Source organism: Geospiza fortis, unplaced genomic scaffold (assembly GCF_000277835.1).
Source record: "Geospiza fortis unplaced genomic scaffold, GeoFor_1.0 scaffold85, whole genome shotgun sequence".
NCBI lineage: Eukaryota > Metazoa > Chordata > Aves > Passeriformes > Thraupidae > Geospiza > Geospiza fortis.
The window spans coordinates 118,745-125,283 of record NW_005054358.1 but is presented as its reverse complement, the minus strand read 5'-3'; positions in this window follow the sequence as shown (position 1 = coordinate 125,283).

Below are 6,539 nucleotides of genomic sequence, written 5' to 3'. Positions count from 1 at the left end.
CCCGGCCCTTAGCCCCGGCAGCCGGTGTCCTCGGCCCGGTGAACTTTGCTTGAGACACCGAGTTTTCACTCTGCGTTATGAAATGCAGCGACCGAGGCCCCGCGGCCGTTCCGGGCCGGATCAGAAGATCTCTACAACTCTGTGACAAGCAGTGATAGCTAGCTGGGGCTCAGTCTCTCCTCCCACAGAACAAGCGACGGGATAAAAGGAAAGAGCCTCAAGTTGTGTCGAAGGAGATTCAGGTTGAATATTGAGGAAAATTTCTTCACTGAAAGGGTGATCGGGCATTGGCACAGGCTGCACAGGGCAGTTGTGGAGTCACCATCCCTGGAAGTGTTCAAAAAGCAAGTGGACATGACACAATACCGTTTAGAGGACATGGGGTTGTTTTACAGTATCTGTCATGAAAAAATGTAATACTAGAGGATTTAAAGGGGCTCCAAGAGAGCTTGAGAGGAACTTTGGACAAGGACTTGGAGTGACAGAGCAGGGGGGAATGGCTTCACACTGACAGAGGGCAGGGTTAGATTAGATATTAGGAAGAAATTGTTCCCTGTGAGTGGTGAGGCCTTGGCACAGGTTGCCCAGAGAAGCTGTGGCTGCCTCTGGATCCCTGAAAGTGTTCAGGCCATGTTGGATGGGGCTTGGAGCAACCTGGGGTAGTGGAAGGGGTTCCTGCCTGTGGCAGGGGGTGGAACGAGATGGTCTTTAAGGTCCCCTGCAACCCAAACCATTCTATGACTATGAGTTCCTGCGGAGGGTGGGAGCCTGGGGGCGTTTCATTGCTGCTGAGCTGGGTAGCTGCCTTTAGGATGAGCTCCCAGCCCACCAAAAAGTGCAAAGGCCGGTCTCAGGTGCTGATCCCCATCCTTGCTGTGTCATGTGCAGCAGGAGGCTGATAGGATCTGGGAGAAGCCCAGGAAAGTCCATAATCTATGATTTTTGGAGCCTAGTAGGTGCAGGTGTGTGAAAGCTAGGGGTAATGGGGTAGATGGTGGCTGGATGTGCCCTTCCCACAGCATGTAAGTCTTACATGGATGTCCTGTGCTTTTTTCTAAGTGCACACTCTTATTTATTTATAAGGGCTCATATGTGTCTTGGATCTTTATAACAACACCATTAAAAATAATTTTAATAATAAAAAGAAAGCCAGGAAGACCCACCTGGGTTATAGAGATACTTGCCTGATTTTTGACAAGTGGTTGCACAGCCTTGGCCCAACGTTGCCAGTAAAGAGGTGAGGATGTGTGGGCAGGGGAGTCAAATTTTCCAAGCAGAAACAGAAACAGAAGCATCAGGGTCACAGGGCAGAGAAGCTTTTCTGCCATGTCAGACTCCACTCATGGGGCTGAGTGGTGATGAAGGGAACATAAGCTGGTACAGTGAATCATAGAATCCCAGAATGGTTTAGGTTGGAAGGCACCTTAAAGACCATCTCATTCCACTCCCTGCCATGGACAGGGTCACCTTCCACTGTCCCAGGTTGCTCCATGCCCTGTCCAGCCTGGCCTTAGAAACTTCCTGGGATCCTGGGTCAGCCACAGCTTCTCTGGATAACCCATGCCAGGGCCTGCCCACCCCCACAGGGAACAATTTCTTCCCCATATCCCATCTACCCCTGCCCTCTGGCAGTGGGAAGCCATTCCCTGTGTCCTGTCTCTCCATCCCTTGTCCCTAGTCCCTCTCCTGCTCTCCTGGAGCTCCTTTAGGTCCTGGAAGGGGATCTGAGCTCTCCCAGGATCTTCCTCGTCTCCAGGTAAATGCCCCCAGCTCCATGGCCTCCTCTGGACTTGCTCCAGCAACTCTATGTCATTCTCATGCTGACAACCTCAGAGCTGAAGGCAGCACTGCAGGTGTGGTCTCACCTGAGCAGGGCAGAGAATTCCCCCTTGCCACTTGCTGCCCCTTGTGGTATCAGCCCAGGGCACAGGGACTTTCTGGATGTTAGTGCGCTTGGTCAGGGCATGTTGAGCTTCTCATCCACCCACACCCCCAAGTCCATCTTGGCATGGCTATTTGAGGGTGTCATAGTGAGGAGGAAGGAACCCTTTGAGCCCTAGAGGCAGATGGGGCTGGGTCAGGGCTCCATAGTTAAACTAACAGCTTTATCAAACTGGGTCACTTGTCCCCCAGCCAGCTAGGCAAGTGAGGAGCTGGTGTGTCTGCCTTGTGTCATTGGCTGCAGCATGGAAAGGAAAGGAAGGCCAGGCTACCTGTGTGGGCTGGCCTTGCTGGTTGCCAGTACTGCCTGCAGCAGCCCAGGTCTAATATGTTTGGGATCCTGCTGGTGTGCCCAGATCATCTGGCCCTAGAGTCTGATGGCTCCAGGCCACCTCAGCCCTGCAGGCAGTCCGAATTTTTACCAGAAGGCCTACACACAAATGTTCTGTTTCATTTGGTTTGTTTTCATGATTTGGTTTAAGGCTGAAGAGGGATTTTATTCCCTGGAACAGGGCAATCAGGACAAAAGACTTTGTTCCACTGAACCTGGGCATTGCTGTGCGTCCCTGCAGATGTGGCAGCATTTCTGCATGGCATTTCCCCGTGGAACAAGCACCATGGGCACAGGCTTTGCAGGACCTTGGGTCTCTGAGGGGATGCAGCTCTGAAAGGCCTTTGTTCGTCGTATGTTGAACAGGCTGGGAGCAGATGAGCCATCCCAACCTGCTGTCCAGTGTCTCTGAGACTGCATGGCTGGTACAGCCTGTGGCTGTGGGGTCATCATCACACTGAGCTGATATGCTCTGTGCTCTGTCTGTGGGTGTCTGAGCTCCCTACAGCTGCCACCTGCATTGCATCCTCCAAAGACTGAGCAGCTGAAATGATATCTCCTCCTTCCCCCTCCCCCTTTTTCTATGATAAAAAATTATGGATAAGAACCAGACAACTGAAAACTTTCTTTGGGAACACCTGAGATATTTTTAATAGTTTAAAAACTAATACTGTTGTTTTGTGTCTCAGACGAAAAAACTGCCTGGTCAGATTTGCTTTCAGATCTTAAACGCCGACATTTAACAATCACATTTTCTGAGCAGCCCTAGGAATGATGGTATAAATCAAACATAGACATAACACTTTTCCATTCAGTCAGTGTTTTATTAATGAAATCTAAGTCATGGCCATGGGCTGAGGTGTACCCCATCTCATCAGAGAGTTTGATGAGCCATTCTGGTTATCTGACTGCTTTGCAGAATTGAAAAGTTTGGAGTCTTTTTCTCTTATTGGCTGCTGTTGTAATGGGACTGATGTGCCTGTTCAGTAAGAAAATTCAGTCTGTTCTTGCAAGACCAATCTGTTCCCCCTACAAAATCTATTTTTGTTTTTTTACTTTTTCTGCAGAGTAGGACTAACTGCAGCATTGGTGGGTATCTCAGCATTTTCTCTTTAGCTGAGCTCTGTGTGTTTCATATGCTGCAGAAAACAAGGTGGATTTTTTTTAAAGGGGATAGATCTTTCCACTGCAGCCAGATGAGTCAGTTCTTAGGAACTTTAGTTGTGAATGTTGGTAATTTTACAGTTGGGAAGTCAGAGCAGAGCTACTTACCCAGATTTTTGGTGTTATTTGTTTTTGGGGTGACCTGAGATCAGAACTTGGAAAAACTGTCTGAGTTGTAGGGTTGTATCATAAATACTGAGAATGCCAGAAATTATGGGATGCACTCTCCTGTCTGGGTTGTTCATGTGCACCCTGGTGAGCCCTCCTGGAATATGGCCCTGTCAGTCTGCGGGATTGTAAAAAAAGTGACATCATTGATGTTATCAGTGATATTGCTTTGGGCTTGAGTTTATCCCGCTGAGGTTGAGGTTTCAGTCCCTGCAGTGAGAGGCCCCTCCAGGAGATGGGTGTGAGATGGCAACTCCTCCTTGGGCAGATCCTATCCGCTTGTCATTGCATGGAAAACTTCAGAGAACTTGCTATCTCCTGTGGGGTATCTTCATTTCAGTGCGGCGACACCAGCTGTGGCACCTGTGAGCTGTGGCTGAGAATTGTAGCTCCTTGATACTGTGGAGCAGAGTGGAGACCTCCTTGACTTTCCCAATAGTGTTGACTTCAGAGCATCATTCACGTAAATGGTGCTCTTGGTCACAATCTGTTGCTCTGCAGAAACATCTAATTTGGGATCTGTGGGATGTGGTCTGCTGCATCAGAATGTGAGTGTGTGTGTTGGTGTGAGGCTACTAGTACAGGGGAGAGATGCAGCAGGGCAAGTGCCCGACTTGTTCCACTGGTGGGTGAGTTTCAATTGCATTCCAAAGCAGCATCCCTCATGCTGCAGCGACTGAGAGCAGCAAATGCTGAGCTCAGACCTCAAGCAGCTTTGGTTTAAATTGCTGTGAAATACATTACCTCAAGTTTCAGTTCTAGATTATTTTAAAGAAAAGGAATTCTTAAAAATGTTTTAATTGCCCATTTCACAGAATCACAGAATGATTTGGGTTGGAAGGGATGTTAAGGACAAGATTATCTTGTCCTAACTCTCCTGCCATGGGTGTGGATGCCACCCACTATATGAGATTGCTCAGGGCTTTGTCCAACCAAGCGTTGAGTATTTCCAGGGATAAGGCAGAACAGTCTGGAAGTGTCCCACAGGGCAACTTTTTTAGGATTTTTTTTCCCCTCCATAAATTCTTTCTGTGCAGAATCCCAGTAGGGAAACAGCCACCACCCGAGCCAGGGCATGAGAAGGTTTGCAGCCATGCTCTGGTGCCTCTCAATTCAGCTCTTTCCATTCTCCTGCAGTGATGCCCTGCACTGGCAAACAGCTGAGCATGCAGGAAAACCACGTGATGGGACTGGGGCAAGTACTTGTTGTAAGTAATAGCTGAGACCCTCTGCTCTGTACTTTGAGTGTCACGGGCAGCTCAATGGAAGCACAGAGGAGTCATTTATTGCTTGTGGCTTCTTGTGAAGTGCTGGATGTCTTATTTGCATCACCATGCAGCTCACCCAGATGCTACCATGTCTTTTACATTACCAATTTAAACCTATTCAAGCTTCCTCTGCTGTCCAAGGACCTCCTGAAACTTAGAAATCCCAAGATTTCCACACACAGATTTCTTCTTAGGGAGCTCTCCTAATCCCACTTGGAGGATTGAAGATCTCCGGAGGTGGCTTCCAGCTCTCGCTCCTGTGGCCCTGTGACCCCAGAGGTTACTCTACAGCAGAACTTTGGCTGTGGAACTGGCCCCCTGTGTGCCAGGACACCATCAGTCTTTTTTGGAAGGGATGTGTTTAGGGAGAAAGTCTTGTGTTACTGCTGTGGTAAGACTGAAACTTGTAAGCATGGGAAGGGGAATGGTGTTACTGCAATGTCATGGACAACTTAAGTCTTTGCTGAGAAAATTACTGGAAGCTGCAGTTTTGAACAGAATTAAAATCCAGCCAGGTTGTTAAAACAGCATGTTGTCTTCAAGAAGCACCATTTTTGCTCTATTGTGCATTTAAACAGACAATTATTTAAAGTTTAGCATAAACTTTAGCATAAACCCAATCCTGTTCTTTTCTAATTTAATTTCTTTGGTCCCCATGTCTTTCAGTCCAAATCAGGAATATTTTAGCCTCAGCTGTGGTTAATGTGAGGCGTTTCCTGAAGGTTGGGGTGCTCCACAGGCTGTCCTTGGCTGCAGGAGCAGTGTCGGTTCAGTGCTGTAAGATGGCAGGAGGCCCTGATAGCTACCTGCAGCAGAACTGTGGCTTCTGACATGGCAAGCCTAATGTTCCTTGCATTCCCAGAGAAACTCAAAGTGTTCCCTAATGAAAATTGTTTCTCACAGTTGTCAGTCGTTATTGTGATGTTGACTTTGGAGAAGGCAGGGACCAGAGTTGGAGAGTGATCTGAGTGTTTAATATGTGCTCTGGTTCTTTACCAGGTTCTGGACTTCCCTGATTTGTCAGGAGTACTGACACTGGTTTCAATTAGATTGTGGAAGTTGTCGCTCCTGCAGGCTTGGCTGTATTACCAACCCTGACTGCAGCTGTGTTCAGCTTCTATTGAAGCTGGAGCACAGGTACAGATAATTGATTAAGGCAGATTCCAGAAATCTTCCTGCTTTACTCAAGATGATGAGACTCTGCTTCTTTGGGATATAGGAATGATGAGGGACCTCTGGAGGTCTCTAGTCCAACCCCCATTTGGAACAAAACTGTAAACAGCCTCAGGGCAGGTCAGACAGCTTTACTGAAGTAAGCCTTGAAAACCTTAGGGGACATTCCTTCCTCTCTGGATGTCTTTTCTAGTGCTGCACTACCTCCCTAGTGAAGATTTTGTATCCTAATTTGCATCTCCTAAGCTGCAGCTCATGGCTATTGTCTGTTTTTGTACCAGTTGCTGCTTTAGGTAAAGAAACTGCTGCATCCAGGAGTTGAAAGGAATTTTCACCTGTGTGCGCAGTGGCATATTTCTCTCTGAGCTGCCAACACTGAACTGGCAGCTTCTGGCTGTTGCCTGAGCTCTGCAGAAATGCTCAGGAGAAGAATGTAGGCTGTTGATTGCTTTGGAGGTTCTTATATTCCCTTGGGCTTCTTTTTCTACAGGTTT